This window comes from Rhinolophus sinicus, chromosome 1 (genome assembly GCF_057876585.1).
Source record: "Rhinolophus sinicus isolate RSI-liver-muscle chromosome 1, RSI-T2T, whole genome shotgun sequence".
In the NCBI taxonomy this organism is placed as follows: Eukaryota; Metazoa; Chordata; class Mammalia; order Chiroptera; family Rhinolophidae; genus Rhinolophus; species Rhinolophus sinicus.
The window spans coordinates 160,905,416-160,922,299 of record NC_142501.1 but is presented as its reverse complement, the minus strand read 5'-3'; the positions used below and the strand labels follow the sequence as shown (position 1 = coordinate 160,922,299).

The window sequence follows — 16,884 nt, the reverse complement described above, 5'->3', positions numbered from 1 at the left end:
ATGTGTACCTGGTCTTGGCTTACAATGTGTTTATTCCAGACAGTCATCCTTGAAGTAGATGCCTCAGCAATCAAAGCTTAAGTCAGGCACTTACGTTACAAAAAAACAAAAGATACAACTGTCAAGGCTTCCATCATAATGGCCAAATCTAGTTCTGATTACCTCCCAAAGGCCCCTCTCCACATACAGTTGACTCGAACAATGCAGGTTTGAACTGCACAGGTCCACTTACACACGGATTTAAACTTTATTTTAGATTTAAATTTAAAAAATTTATATATGTGTATAATATAAATATTTGCACAGTTCAAACCCACATTGTTCAAGGGTCAATTGTATTTTCAATTCAATAGAGTTTGGGAACCAGCTATGGCTGACTCTAGTTATGTAGATTTTCCACTACCAAGTGCTTGATGCCCCTAAATTCTGTGTAATTCAAGGGTCAATTATACCATCACATTGGGGATTAGGGCCTTGACATAGTTTTGGTGGGGACACCTTCAGTCCACATATATTTTAACTTTGAGCCACTTTTCTTTCCTCACAAAGTAATTGATCAAGTATACCGTTCAAAGCTTTGTTCACTGAGACATTGAAAGAATTTCCCCTTACCCCTGTCCTCTTTTCTTTTTTTTTTTTTTTAAGTATAATTTCCATTTTATTTCTTCCCCCAGAGAATATTTCTTGGGTCAGTTGTTAAGGACTTAGCTCCTTTCATGGGCTTTGGTGGAGGTCATGGGACAGTCCCCACAGGTCTAAATTGGGGTGAGGGTGTTCCCTCCTTCCAGGCTTCACGGGAACGATTCCTGACTACCCTGCTGTGAATGGCACAACTCACACAGTAGTTTCACATACAGCTTGGGAACTACATAGGAAGCAAAGACACTCGCTTAGGAAATCTCCCTAATGGCTGTGGCCTCTACTATGTTTTGAATGACGAACTTCTCAATGGCCTTGTCCTTGGGCATGCATCGGTCACAGCTGGTGCAGTGAATAGGCTGCAAATGGCCCTGGCCCTTTTTGGCACAACCGCTGTTCCTTCTTTTCTTGGTCATCTTGAGAGCGAGGACCCAAGAGAGCTACCCTGTCTTTTAAGGTCACCCATGAATGGGGCTTCAGTGCAGCAGCTGTCAATTTTGGCATATTGAGTTGACACATGTATGAAGCAACTTCAGCTTTTATCCTTCTCCATACCTTTTTATAAAGGATCACCCCTCTCCCGCAACCCCTAAATGTGGCCACAGGTGTGAGCTGAGGGACAGTTCAGTAGCAGTGGATGACAAGAGGGCCTGGGACACCTGATTGTGCCAGTTCCTTATCCCCCTCAACTCTGCTCATGCCTGAGGGGGATGGATTGCTCTGGGTCTGCTTGACCTTACAATTATGGGTCTGACGGAACCTAGCTAACATGGCAGTTCTGGCCACATGATAACGTGTTACCCCATTGCTTACAGTGCCGGTAGCCACCTAGAAACTGTTTTTTCAAAAACGGTATCATTTTCCACTGCAGATGGCATGGTCTCGATCCTGGACCAAGTAGTAGTTTTCCCAATCACACATGCATAATTGAAATGAACATATTTGGAAGCTGGCAAAATCCCCACATAGGTTTCTTGGCCAGTGAAATAAAAGCAATTATAGCATGAAGATCAAGTGGAACCCACCCCAATCCCACCGCTGATAGTCAAGCAATATAGCAAATCAGAAAGTGTATTGCATCATGGGAAAAATGGCAAATGTCAGGACCACTCTTAAAGACCTGAGGGATGACGGAATGATGCCCCATCATATTGCCATTTAGTTCACCAGTCTGGCCTACACAAAAGCCAGCTGGATCCTGAAAATAGCCTACTACAAACTTAACCAAATATTTACACTCATTGTACATCGGGCCAGGTGTGGTATCTCCGATAGAGCAGATTAACAGATCCTCAGCCAAGTGCTCTACAGTCATTAAGCTGGTAAATATTTTCTTTTCCATTCCCATCAGAAAGGAAGACCAGAAACAGTTTGCATTCACTTGGAACAGACTATAATAGACTATAAATACTATATTTATAGGCTTGCCCCGGGACTAGGTTTGCATTCTTTTTTTTTTATTTTTTATTAAATTTTATTGGTGTGACAGGCATTAGTAATGTTATGTGGCATATAAAACTGAAAACAACACAGGAACAAGACAAATAAATAGGTTTGCATTCTTGTCCTCTGTCCTAATATAATCCGACATTTCCCTAGAATTTCACCCTAGCCCACAATATTGATAACATCATGCTAATCGGACTAGAAGAGCAACAAGTGGCAAATACGTTAAAGTCCTGAGTAAGACACATGTGCTCCAGAGAGGATAAGACAAAACCTATGAAGATTCAGAAGTGATCCCTATCAATAAAATATTTAGGGATCCTGTGGTCTGGAGCAGGTCCGGACTTTCCCTCCGAAGTAAAGGATACATTATTGCATCATGCACCTTCCACCATGAAAAAGGAAACACATTGCCCAATGGGCTTTTAAGATTTCTGGAGGAACAATATTCCGTATCTGGGAATACTATTCCAACCAACATATTGGGTGAATGAATGGATGTCAGCTGAGCAGGAATATGCTCAACACCAGGCTAAAATGCAAGTGGCTATGCTTCTTGCCCATATGATCCAGCAGATCTTATGGCAGATCTAGTGCAGACCTGGCTAGGTTGAGAGTTCAGCCTTCTCGGGAGTTCTGGTATTGTTATGATTCCATCCTGGATGGGTCCTCAGATTTCTCTGCTCTTTGTCAACAGGAGAGGAGAATCTCTTCATGTGTTCAAAAGAGGCCGTCTGTCTTTCATATCTTGCCTTTAATTACTGATTAATCATTTTGTGCCTTCTATTATGTTTTTCCAAATCATCTAATGCCTCCAGCAATAGCCATCCAATCCATTTTTCTTAGCATTACTAATTTCCCCATATTTCTCAAATACCTGATACATTACACTTCGTAGTGCATCTCCTTTTACCAGTTTGCCATCTTTCAGTTCCCAACAGGCAGAAGTTTTCACAATTGCCCTGCTATCTTATGCAGGGTGGTCTGGGCTCCCTGTACAACCAGAAATGCATCCTCATAGCCAGCTGGCTGGCATGGGATGCAGTTCCAAAATCCCTTTTTTAGCCTCTGCTTTCTTGAACAACTCCTCCTGCCCACCTTTGCAGGTTAGACTCATTGGTAAGCGTACAGATAGGGAGATGAGCAAGCAGAACATTTGTTTGGGAGTCTTTTAAGGGTTAACACCTGCAGGGGAAGAAAAGCAAGCAGGATTAGGCAGAGGGAGAAGCTGAAGATGAGACAGTCTCAACAAAGGTGTCAGTGACCCCACAGGAAGCTCTAAAGCTGGGATGACCATTCAGATTTGCTGAGAGTCGGGAGATGAGGGTTGGACATATATACCCTTGTGTCAACCAGTCCTTGGATACAGGCTGCTCCTGGGAAAGGAGCATGACATTGGGTGAAAGCAATTCCCAGAGACCGTCAGCTGCTGCCAGCAATGCGCCCAGCAGCTTGGGGAATAAGTGCTTCAGTCTTGAAGGTGGATCTGGTCACCCAGCATGGCCTCTACACTGCATCACTTTCCCAATCCTCACTGTGCTTCCTGGGTCACCTCTAGAATAAAGCACTTTCATCCAAGTCCTTGGATCAGGGTTGGCTTCTGGTGAACCCCTGAACTAAACACCCTCCCATGAGGGTAAGCAATTTTAAGACAGATGTAGTAAATACAATAATAATAAAAATAATATATAATAAATAATTATAAAAATAATAATATAGTAGTAAATACAATAATTACTAATTATCACAGCAATAACTAACATTGGGAGTATATTTTACAGGTAACGATTCCAAATCTCATTTTCTTTATCTCTAAAATGAGGTGTTTGACAAGACGACTGCTAAGATACCTTCTAACTCTAATGTTCTAGCATCTCCTTTTCTGCTCAAGCTTCTATCACAACATAAACTCCTGCCTCTCATTGCTCCCAGGGTGCTGTGCCTCACGGCCACAGAACAATGAAGGAGGGAATGTCTGTACAGATTAGCTTTGCTGCTTCATTTGTTTACAAGGCCACTTGTTCTGTTAAAGCAGAGATATGGCAAAGAGCTGGGCCCCTACTCAGAGTTCAAGGGGTTAAAACCAGTGGTGGAAAGTCTACTCTGTTCCATTGAGGTCTAGGGGTTCTTGGAGAGGGGGGAGAATTGCCCTTATGTTGGTGACAAGCAAAAAAGCTCCCACAAATTCCCAATGACTAACAGTATTTACTGGCTAGTGGCTAGAGATGAGAAACATCTCCCAGTTTGCAGGAGATGCTCACCCCAGGAATAGAAATGCCAACAGAGCTCTCATTGAGAAACCACAGGAGGATAATCCTTGAGTCTTTTCACTTTCTACCTCCTGTAAAGGAAAAGCATCGGAGGTACATGAAACCAGCTATTGAGGGAGGTTGTGTGAGGAGGGGAAGGAACTGGAGATGGCCCACATTATGGATTTCTATATACATAGACTCACGCTTGGTTTGTTCACATTCAGTTCAGCACACAGAGGATGCTGAAGATGTGGCTCTGGAATTCTCCCTGCAAACTTTCCCCACTCCATAAGGTGGTGCACAGCTATGAGTCAGAGTGTAGCAAGCTGTATTTCTTCTAAAATTTCTTAAGGCAAAGGAAGAGATCATCTGTAAAGCAGAAGAGCCTTTCGTTCAGGTCTCACTTCTTACTCATTTTGAGTTTAGAATAACGAAGCACATTAATTGGGTGGGATAGTAAATATTGATACAATGGGGGAGATGTCAGCAAAGTGAATAGAGAGGAGCTTCTTTATGTTGCCCAGAGACGTGGCAGACATGCTTCTTATAGTTTATATTTACAGATATTATCAATCTGTAATAACTATGTTTTAGGGAATATCACCTGACTAATAAAAAAAATCCCGGCCAGATAAAAGAAGGGGCTGAGAGGCTGCTCTAGTTACGTAGATCAAGTAATAAATTTTTAGTAAAGCCTGGATCATAGTTTGGAGAAAATCAAGTTGCTAAGACATTTTCTCTATTTTTCAAGTAAATTTGGAATGCAGCATTTCAGTACAACTCTAAGAGATACCATTTGGCTTTTCATTAATCACAAAAAGTTATACAGGAGTCAAAGTATTTAAATTGGTGTATGCACGAGAACTTGGTTTGACTTTGCACTTGTGTAGTATTGTTTTTCCTTCACCCCCCACCCAGTTTTATTGAGGCATAATAGGTATATAATATTGTATCAATTTAAGATGTACAACATAATGATTTGATATATTTATACTTGTGGAATGATTACCACAAGTTTAGTCGACATCCATCACTTAACATCCATCCATTCATTCCATCATCCAACACTTCACCTAGTTATAAAGATTTTCTTTCCTTGTACTCATGTAGTATTTAAGAGACAAGAGACATATATTAAGATGTTTCAGTCTAAATTTTAAAACATTCAGAGTTTCATGATAAAAGGGAACTCTTTTTACTATTGTCAGTGAAGTTGATGTCTGGAGGAGAATTTTGAGTACAGAAAGGACTATTAATAGTTGCTTGGGTTTAAAATTAATGTTAATTGTTAAAGTAAGTTTTCAAAAACACATTTTTATTAAGGTTAGCCTATAAATTTTATTTTAATATTTATAAAAATATTAATAACCACTTTTATTTGATGCTTAGGTAATGTTTAACTCGCCCAACAACTAAAACTTACCTTAAACAATCAGGCTCATTTATTCAATTTAGTTGAATAAATTGGTAGTTACAAAATAGTCACAGGGATGTAAAGTACAGTATAGGGAATATAGTCAATAATACTGTAAAAACTATGTGTAGTGCAATATGGGTACTAGAATTATTGGAGAGATCACTTCATAAATTATATAAATGTCTAACCATTATGCTGTACACCTGAAACTAATATAAAATAAGATTGAATGTCAATTATAATTTTAAAAATTTGTATTTTCCAAAAGAATGCATTTTAAAGTATATTTTTTTATTTTACAATAAATACCTTAATGTAATATATTCCAGTTTTCTAGGTATTTCAAATGTTTAACAAGACAAAAATGACAACCTTAACACATCTTCCTGGCTACTTAAGAAAATCTTAAGTTATATGAAATTATGAATTTTTGCATATCAAGTGTTCTTAAATACTCTAATTTGCTTAAAATTGATATTAAATAAACTTTTCAGCTTAGAATCACAGATTTGAGTTGTTATACAATTCAAATTGAAGTCACATTTCTCTGAGAGGCCGGATTCTTTTTTACTTAATAAATCCATGAGTTTGATTTATTCCATCATTGCTAAATGTAATTCTAAACTCGCCTGGGTTGTAAAGTTCGTTCCCCAAATAAGAGAGCTCATTCACATAGCCAGACACAGTGGTGGAAATAAAGTGGATGTACCCCAGATATGTCAAGGAGGTGAGGACAGTCACTCTTGGTAAATGATTTCAAGAGGAAAGTTAGGGAGGCAGAGGGTCAGAGATGATACTCAAGTTTAATTGTAATGGGTAGTAATGCCAGAGTGGACTGGGGCAGGAAGAATCAGAGGAGGAAAGTATGTGGGAAGGATAGAGGTATACATTGTATAAGGGCTAGAAGATGCTTTAGCATTTGTCTAGATCACTCTTCTTATTTACAAGTAAGGAAGCTGAGACTTAGAAATCAAGTGATTTCTTTTTCAGTAAGAAACCTTTAAAAAAAAACACAAACCAAAAACCACTCTTTTCAATGTATATAACTAGAGAGTGAAACACACATTTCTCCTAGATTCACTTCCTTTTAGTATTCCTGTCTCACAAATGGACAAGATGAAGCGGGATCCTGCTAGAGATCATTCTTGTCTTGCCAAGTACTGGAATACAGACAAAGCAATAGTAGAAAAACTTCTTCCAAAATTCCACGTACAACCTGAGATGAAAAAGATAAGGGCTTTGAAAAAAGACAAAAACTATATTTATAAGTCAGGCAGATACAGAGCGTGCACAACAGCCAAGTTGTTCCTTTGTCTTTGGTAAGATGCCACACGCCACCACCAATTTCACTGGTTGGGTATGAGGATGAACGCTAGATGTCAAAATATTGTGGCTTGTCCCAAGGTCACAGGACACAAAGCAGCATTTTTGTTGTTAATATATGTGGACTTTAACATTGGCAAAAGCCAACCTCAGATTTTGGCCAAGGTTTTCCCAAAGTTGCACAAACTTTTCACTTTACATTGGCTGGATGGTCTTATTAGTCATAGCCAATACCAGGTTTCCAGATCTATTCTGGGGAACAAGAGTGCAAAGCTGGAGCACATGGACAATGGAGGGGCCAAAAAACAGTTAGGAGACTTCCTCAATTTTAATCTTCTTTGGAATTTTAGCTTTTGCTGGGAAAGAAAACACACACACAAAAACAGACAAACCCTAGTTCTTATTGTGATAAAAGAAATGTAAAGGGAACTTCTCAGTCTCTTCTAGTCAGAAGGATTTAGAACTTACCAGAGAGTCCAGGAATCACAGGCATTCATAGAAAGTAGAACCACTTTGCTGGCCTGTCACGTGGCAGCACCACAACTGAACACGACTCCTTGCCTCACCACGCCACCAGGTGTGCTCCTTGAAGGAATCAACAGGTCACACATTCAAGAGTCTCTCTAAGTACTTAGAAAAAAGAATCTTTCTTTTCATTAATCCTATAAGGGTAGTCGGATAATAGAAAGGGGACATGGGTTTAATAAAAAAGTTTTTATTTTTTTATTTTACTTTAACAAATAGGAAAAGAAAAAACTCCAAAGACTTGAATCCAGGTTAGGAAAATGGTGGCACAGTGAATCCTGTTAACCCCAGTTTCTGCCCTTATTACAATTGAGATTTTCAGATTTTCATTGACTTTGGTGAAAACTGTATCTGCATATGATGTTTTATCTTAGGTGGGAGAATATGGGAAGGTACTTTAAGTTAAAAAAATGATGCGTTGGATATTTCCAAAATGGAATTCTTTGAAATTGCTCCTAGGCAGAGAGTCTACAAGTTGCAATTAATGATAAAACACACTAAAATTTCCAAAACTATATGTCAGGCAAAATTAAAAACTGGACTCTCTGGACACCATGATTGTCTGTTGGGAACATCAACTATGACAAAAATAGAATATGTATGGAATTCCACCCATACCTATTAGATACTTAATAAATGGAGTATCTCCTTTATTGAAAGCGAGAATCAGTGTGCGTTTCTTTGCCTGTCCTCATTTTTACTTTCAGGAGTGGGAACCAGAAAGGGGAGAACATGCAAATAAGGCAAATGGAAAGACACAAATCTGGGGCTAATGATTCAGGCAAGGAAGCTGAGTGAACCAACCTGTCGTTTGTGATAAAGTACTTTAGAAATGTTCATTTTGTTACTGAATAATGGGTCTCAGCTTGATTGAACTCTACACAATTATTTCACATCTAGTTTGAGCTGGTGCTTGAAGGAAAATTGAGCACACATCTCTTTAGCTAGGCACCTGGCAGCTAATAATGGACTGGTATGCATTTTCTTGCTCAGAACAATAAGTTTGAATCTGTATCAGGTCTAAGCTGACACTGGGTTTGTAGCCAGCCACGTTTCTTCCATTTCTCTTTTGGGTCTCTCTGTTGGAGTCCAAACAATGAGTCACATGCTAGTTTTCTGCTTCATCTTCCTGGGTCAGTTCTAGGGTTTACTGAATTATTATGTTTGGTGAGTTCGTTGTTGCCACGTTGTACCATTCACCACTGGATGCCAGTAGAGGACTGTGCTTAAACTCACAGTGTTGACTGTGACCATTTCTAGGCCAATGAAATAATATTAGAAATGGAAATATAATCCCAACTTCCTGGAATTTATAAATCCCAGAAAGGACCCCAAGTTTCATGGAGCTGATCTGAAAATGTTTTTATGCTTAGTTCCCTAAGGGGTAGATATCACTTTCATCTGAAAATTTAGAATAATGAGACTCAGATAACTTAGTTATATGTTAGTTAATCATACAGGTAGGACCAGATTTTGATTCAAGGTCTTCTGACTTCTACATCTTTTTATTCTTCTTAGCCTTGTGCAGACCCAGCTTGGGAGAATTATGGTGTCCCCCTCGGATTTCATGCCCATTGTCTTTTTTTTTTCAGTGGGAAGGCAGAGAGAAATGTAAACCAAAGAGCTTTTCAGTGTTAGTTGCATATAAATCATCTGGGACTCTTATCAAAATGCAGGTTCTGATTCAGATTCTGCGTTTCTAACATGCTCTCAAATGATGCTGACATTGATGGTTGAAGGAACATACTTTGAGAGGCAAGTCCTGGGGTCCTGAGTTTGAGCATTGACAGAAGGGAGTCACAGGATCTACCTGTCCGCAGTCCCTAGGAGTCCCTTAGGGGTCTCATTCTGAATGGAGAAAGAAGCACTACCCCACTCTTCAACTTGAACATGGTATTTTTTGGGCCAGCCACCAGCAGGTATTAAAGAACCTCTTGAAAAGAGGCTCCTAGGTTGCCCTTTGGATTGGTGGGGAGGGCAATTGTTCACCAGTGGATGAGAAACAATGAGGGCCTCCAGACTGGAGGATGTCAGAGATAGAGCTGGAGCCTCTGCTGGGAACCCTACTCGGAGATCAGCAGAAAGAATCAGACCAAGAAAGCACCGGTGGAGAGCTGGGCCTCTTCATTGCCCATCTTCGAGGGAGGAGGATGTTAGTCCTATTGTCTACTATATCGGGGAATTTTCCTGGGGCTTCAAGCCCCACTAAATTTAGGAACATGATATTTATTTATTTGATCTTCAGATTTCAAATGGAGAGGCTGTCATCCAGATGAAAATAATGCTTGCGAATTGATCAAATTTATTGTCTACCACAAGAGTGAGCAAGTTTTTCCAATAGTGGAACATATGACAATACACATATATAGGCTTCATTAGCTTTTATTATAAGGAGTTGTAATTGGCGCAGTCCTCTATTGGATGTGTACAATAATGAATAAGATTATGGTATTTGAGGTCTGCCTTCTGGGATTCAAAACCAGAACTGACATTCATTAGCTCTGTGACTCTGGGCTAACTCCTTAACCTCTCTGTTTTCTCATCTGACCCTTTCTGGATGAGTTCAGTCAATAAGGGAGTGGAGTATGGCTAGGAGATTAGAGGGTGAAAGGAAATGGAGGGAGAAGAATTTATTTACTCCACTCCTTGTTCACACTCAGTCCTAGTTGTGGCTGATCCCTCAGTAGCGATGGTTTCTGTCAGGCTCTCTGGTTTCCAAGCTGCAGCTCTCCAAACAGCCTTCTATATCACCATTTCCTTCTCCTTTCTCCTGCAGACATAGGAGTGGCCACCAGTCCTTGGGTGCCTCAGCCTTTCTTGTTGGTTCCCTTAACCCTGGCCACATCTCTGAAATAGTTCCTTCACTGCATTCTCTTCAAAATTCCAGCTAAGCGTGCTGTTTTTTAATGGGACTCTATATAGTATATAAGAGTTTAATAAATATTTGTCATCTTAAATTTATGGTGACTATGGATTCACTATTGATTTTGCCTTTTCCAGTAATATATACTAGTGCCTTAATATAATGACATAATTGTAGTGGAATTTAACTTGAAGATCTTAATATTACACAATGACATTAAATTTCAATGACAATTATCAATTGATTCAAATCTACCAGCATATTCAGGTACACGATGGTAGTTACAAACGTGGTTAGGTCCTACTTTCTCCTGGTCATGTGTTCTAGGTAGTGTGGTTAAAAAAAAAAAAAAAAGTTTTTCCTAAATATTCCAAACAAATTATACACTGTGCAAGATAGTCTTCATTTTTCACAAGAGTTGCTTACTGCATAACTAGGATACCATGTGGGAGACAAAGAAATGAAAGTCTGACACTGTCTTCAAGATATTTGCAAACCAAGACAGACATGTGAAAAGTTATTTGTTGTATTATCTTAAATGATAATACATGAGACACTCACAAGTCATTCATTCACTCATTCATTCATCCATTCACATATTTATTCAACAAATATTTATTGAATTCCTCCTATGTGCCTGGCCATAATTGATGCTAGGGACACAAGGATGAACAAAACCATAGTTCTTTTACTTTTTAATTTAAATTTTAATTTTTTTTCAATTACAGTTGACATTCAATATTATATCAGTTTCAGGCGAACAGCATAGTGGTTAGATATTTATATAACTTAAGAAATAATCCCCCTGAAAAGTCTAGTATCCCACCTGGCACCAAACATAGTTATAACAATATTATTGGCTAAATGCTGCACTTTACACCCCCATGACTATTTTGTAACTGCCACTTTGTACTTCTTAATCTCTTCACGTTTTTCACTCAGGCCCCCAAACCCTTCCCATCTGGCATCTATCAGTTTGTTCTCTGTATCTATGAATCTGTTTCTGTTTTGTTTATTCATTTATTTTGTGTTTTAGATCCCACATATAAATGAAATAATATGGTATTTGTCTTTCTCTGACTGATTTATTTCACTTAGCATAATACCCTCTAGGTCCATCCATGTCGTTGCAAATTGTAAGATTTCATTCTTTTTTATGGCTGAATAATACTCCATTGTATATATGTACCACCTCTTCTTCTCCAATCATCTATCAATGGGCACTTGGATTGCTTCCATATCGTGGCTATTGTAAATAGTGCTGCAATGAACATAGGGGTGCGTATACCTTTTTGAATTAGTGTTTTGGATTTCTTCAGATAAATACCCAGGAGTGCAATTGCTTGGACATAAGGTAGTTCTATCTTTAATTTTTTTGAGGCATCTCCATACTGTTTTCACCAAGAGTGCACAAGGGTTCTCTTTTCTCCACATCCTAGCCAACACCTGTTGTTTGTTGATTTATGGATAATGGCCATTCTGACAGGTGTGAGGTGATATCTCTTTGTGGTTTTTACTTGCATTTCTCTGATGATTAGTGACATTAAGTATCTTTTCATATGTCTGTTGGCCATCTGTATGTCCTCTTTGGAGAAATGTTTATTCAGGTCCTCTGCCCATTTTTCAATTGGATTGTTTGGGGGGTTTTTGGTGTTAAGTTGTATGAGTTCTTTATATAATTTGGATATTAACCCCTTATCAGATGTATCATTGGTGAATATGTTCTTTCATTCACTAGATTGTCTTTTCATTTTGTTGATGGGTAAAACCATAGTTATTGATCTGATGGAATTTAAAGCCTAATGGGGAGATAGATATTTGTACCGTGGTCACACTAACAAGTGTATTACTAGTGACTAATGTAAGTGTTCTCAAGGAAAAGAGACAGTTACATAACAGCGCATCACAAAAAGATCTAACTTAGGTTGGATGGACATGGAAGCCTTTCTTGAGAAAGTGACTTTGCTTGAAAATGAAGCAAGAGTAATGTCATCTAATTTGCATTTTGTAAGAAGCATCTTAATTATCTGCATTATGGAAGGATATCAGAGAAGATGGGGGAGATAGATAATTTGAAGCTATTTAATTAAGCCAGGTAAGAATTGATGGCATTTTGGCATAGGTGGTGGCAGTAAAGATGGAGAGTGTGGACAGATAGGGGGATATTTAGGGAAGTTTTGCTATGAATTGGATACAGAGCTGGCAGTGATAGAAATAAAAATTGAAATGAGTCCTAGTTTTCCATCTTGTACAATTAGCCAAGTTGTGGAGCTTTCACTGAGATAGGTAATACTGGAATTGGACCAGATTGGAATTGGATCATGAATTTTGGTCCTTGACATTGAGTTTGACGTACCTTTGCAAAATCCAAAGTGGAAACATAGCAGAGTCATTTGGGTGGAATGGAATAGAGTTCAGAGAACTAGGGATGAAAAGTTGGGAATCATCAGTGTTTACCTAATAATGAAAGCTGTGGCCTTAGATGATATTTTTTGGGGAGAACGTATATAATGATAAAAGAAAAGCCAAGTCATCTTCTCTCTCTTTGCCAGAGAGAGAAGGTGAGCCTGAAAGTAAAGACTGAGAAGGAGTGGCCAGAAAGGTAGAAGGAAATCTAGGGGAAGTGAGCCGTTCTGAGTGCCAAGGGAAGAGACTGTAACTGTGCACTACTCCTCCCTTCCTGTAAAATACTATTGAGTTCCATAGGATGAGTATGAAATACTTATCATTGCACTTGACTTGACAACTGTGACAGGTTTAGTATTGTTCCCATTACTTTACTCCTCTCTGTACCCATGCCCTTCGCCATGTAGTTTTGCAGTTCCACTAGATGTAAAATAAATTCCTGCCCCACTGATATTGGGCATGTCCATATGACTTACTTTGGCCAATAAAATATGAATGGAAGTAATAGGTTGATAATTCCAAGCCTAGACCATAGGAGGCGTAGCATGTTTCTGCTCCCGTCTTCTGGATCTACTATCACCATGGGAAGAATATGCCCTGTAATACCATCTGATTCCCCCCCAAATGAGAGACACATGGAATAGATCTGAACCAAACAAATGGCCTGAATTAACCCCAAACTCACCCTTGTTAGCTGAACCTCAGCTGAACTGAAGACACTTGGACAAGAAATAAACAGTTTTGTTGTAATCCACTGAGCTACATAGCACTGTTGTGGAACTGGCTGAGTGATATTGCTAGAGTGGTCATTGGTGACATTATTGACAGTTGTTTGGGGGCACAGATGGATGGAAGTTTTATCTGGAAGGTGCTGCAGAGAGAACCTTGGAGAAATGACACGAAGTACAGACAACTCAAGAGGTTTGGCTGTATTGGAGGAGAAGAAAAAGGATACAATAGCCAGAAAGGGACCAGAAAGAGGCTTTTTTGTTTGTTTTGTTTTTGAGATTGGAGAGACTAGAATATATTTAAATGGTAGGGAGGTCGAACTAATTGGGAGGAAGTGATTGATTATAGAGAAGAACAAAAGGAGAGCTGATACTGTGAGTCTCCTGAGATAGGAAGAAGAGATGAGATTTAAACACAGGTAGAGCGATTGGCCTTGGAGGAATGAGGAGAAGGGGTACCAAGTTTAATGTAGCAAAAGGGAATTGATAAGGATGGAAGGAGATTTAGGTAGACTTGCAGATCGTGTGAGGAAAATTTGAGAGTGTCCTATCTAATTGCTTTAAGTGACTAACTACTTTTCTATGAAGGAGGAAGCAATAGTATCCAATTACAGTTAGGCCAGAAGCCACATCTGACCATTTCCCAAATGACATGTATGATAAATAAAGAACACATATGCTTGTCTTGTTCCTAGAGATGAAGGTAGTTCAAAGGCTACAGCTCATGGTTTTGGTTTGGGGTACTGCAAGATCTGAATGTCTGCAATTACCAAATATTGCTGAGAGAAATTAGAGAAGTCATATATAAATGGAAAGATATATTGTGTTCATGACTAGAAAGCTCAATATTATTAAGATGCCAATTTCCCCTAAATTGATCTACAGATTCAACATAATCCCAATCAAAATTATTTGGGTGGGGGAGTAAGAAATTGACAAGATAATTCAAAAATTCAAATGGAAAAGCAAAGAAGTTAGTTCCAAAACAATTTTGAAAAGTAACAAACTTAGAAGACTCTGGCTCCTAAATGTACGACTTACTATTAAGCTACACTAATTGAGGCCATGTGGTATTGACATGAGGATAGACATATAGATGAATAAAATGGGAGTACAGAAGTACAGCCATATATGGTTAATTTCTTTTTTATGTGTTTGCCAACATAACTCAATGGAGAAAGGCTTTCATGTAAGGCAGATTTCTAATGTGGGTGTATGGATCTCAAATAAGCACATTAAAAACTGCCCAATATTATTAGCCATAGTTAATATAAATTAAAACATTAAACATCTACTGAACTATCTAAAGTTTAAAAGATTGACAATACCAAGTGTTGGTGAAAACACGAAGCAACTGGAATTCTCACATATTGCTGGTGGGAATGCAAACTATTATAGCTACTTTGGAAAACTTAGGAAGTTAAATATGACCCAGCAGTCTCAAGTCTAGGTATTTACTTGAGAGAAACAAAATCATATGTTTTTGCATGTAAATATTGACAGCAGTTTGATTCATAGTAGCCAAAAACTGGAAAAACTCAAATGTCCATCAACTGGTGAATGAATAAATAAATTATGGCATGTCCATAAAATGGAATAGTAGTCAACAACAACAAAGAATAAATCACTGATACATTCAACAACATGATGAATTTCAAAAACATTATGCAAGATAGTCAGACAAAAGGCTGCACATTGCATACTTCCCTTTATATGACATTCTGGAAAAGGCAAAATTATAAGAACAAAACAGAGGCTGGAGCAGTAATGAACTGAATATTTATCTCCACTTCCCCAAATTCATATGTTAATACTCTACCCTCCAATGTGATGGTACTAGGAAGTGGGACCTTTGGGAAGTAATTAGCATTAGATGAGGTTATAAAAGTGGATCCCTCATGAATAGGATTAGTACATTTATAAGAGTCACCAGAGAGCTTACTTCCTCTGTCTGCTCTCCTCCATGTGAGCACACAATGAGAAGTTAGCAGTCTGCAACCTGGAAAAGGGCTCTCAACAGAACCCAATCATGCTGACATCCTGATCTTGGACTTTTAGCCTCCAGACTGTAAGAAATAAATTTCTGTTGTTCATAAGTCACCTGGGCTGTGGTACTTTGATATAGCAGCCCAAACTGACTGAGAAGGGCTGTGCCAACTAACTCATTGCACTGAACCCTTTAGGAGGGTGAGTTTTATTGTATGTAAATTGTAACTTGATTAACCTGATATTTATAAAAGAAAGTTCCCTAGATGACTCTAATGTACTGTGAGGTTTGGAGTGCTTATCCTAGAACAATGGTTATCAAACTTTAGCAGCATCCTGGAGGCTTTGTGAAAGTTTTTTTCGCAAGTGTTTACTAACACCAACCAATTCATTAATTCTCTGATGCCAACTGGGTGTGTAGCAATTTAATTCAATTCTGACACTATCTATAGTTAGTGCAGAACCCGCAGGTTAACGGTCAGTCCTATACGACTGCCCCCACTTCAGACACCAGCTGCAAATGGGTGCTCAGGCTATCCACATTTCTGCCCGACTATAAATTTGGATGTTCCTATGACCACCACCCTCCAGGGTTGATAATTCTCTAGAACAACTCATAGAGCTCAGGAACGTTCTTTATTATTGGTTTACTATAAAGGATACAACTCAGGAATAGCCAAATGCAAGAGATGTATAGGACAGGGTATGGGGGAGGAACACATTGCTTCCATTCCTTCTCCAGGTCCACTGCTCTCCCAGCACCTCAATATGTTCACCAGCCCAGAAGCTCTCCAAATCACGTTGTGTCAGGGTTTTTACGGAGGTTCCGTTATGTAGGCATGATTGATTAAATCATTGGGCATTGGTGATGGAATTCAACCTCCAGCCCCACTCCCCTCTGTGGAGATCCAGGGATGAGCCTAAAAGTGCCAACCCTCTAATCACATGGTTGTTCCTCTGGTAACCAGCCCCCATCCTGAAGCTATCTAGGGGTACGGTCATAGTCACCTCATTAGCATAAACTCAAGTATGGTTGAAAGGGGCTCATTGTGAATAATGAAAAGCATTCCTATTAGGAAATTCCAAGAGTTTTCAGGGTTCTGTGCCAAGGACCAGGACAAAGGCCAAATATATCTTTTTATTATACCACACCTTGTTAAGCATAGATTCCTGGGCCCAACCCTTGAGTTTCTGATTCAGTAGGTCTGGGGAAGAGTTTGAGTATATGTATATATTAACAAGTTTCCAGATGCTGTTGATGGCGTACTTCAGAAAGACCACACATAGAGAACATTCTAC

The 16,884-nt window shown here is 39.0% G+C and overlaps 1 pseudogene; it reads right to left on the bottom strand.

The window, feature by feature from the left end:
* Positions 1-733: 733 nt before the first annotated feature.
* On the bottom strand, positions 734-1,472 carry LOC109439699 (small ribosomal subunit protein eS26 pseudogene; annotated as a pseudogene).
* Positions 1,473-16,884: the final 15,412 nt, after the last annotated feature.